The sequence below is a fragment of the Penaeus monodon genome, chromosome 15 (assembly GCF_015228065.2).
Source record: "Penaeus monodon isolate SGIC_2016 chromosome 15, NSTDA_Pmon_1, whole genome shotgun sequence".
In the NCBI taxonomy this organism is placed as follows: Eukaryota; Metazoa; Arthropoda; class Malacostraca; order Decapoda; family Penaeidae; genus Penaeus; species Penaeus monodon.
In genome coordinates, this window is record NC_051400.1 from 33,511,181 (window position 1) to 33,511,417 (window position 237).

At 30.0% G+C, this 237-nt stretch overlaps 1 protein-coding gene across 1 annotated transcript in view; it reads left to right on the plus strand.

Annotated features, from left to right (window-relative positions):
* LOC119581975 overlaps positions 1-237 on the plus strand; it is a 5,080-nt gene that overhangs the window by 2,848 nt on the left and 1,995 nt on the right. The window lies entirely within an intron of this gene.

Here is a 237-nt window from a genome sequence, read left to right on the forward strand (position 1 = left end):
ATAAAAATCCATTTTATCCATGTTTTATTTTGGGTAATTTTCCCCTGTTCGTTTTGCCGATTCATGTAATATCCTTCTTTTTAAAAGTGATACGATTTTTTTTCTGTTATTCAGATGTTTTCTTTACTCTATCACAATTTTCCCGTGTTATAACTTTCCTTTCCCGTATCATTAGAATTCCCTTTCATAATTAAGGATAAACATACCCAATAACTGTCACAATTTCCTTGTCTCTAA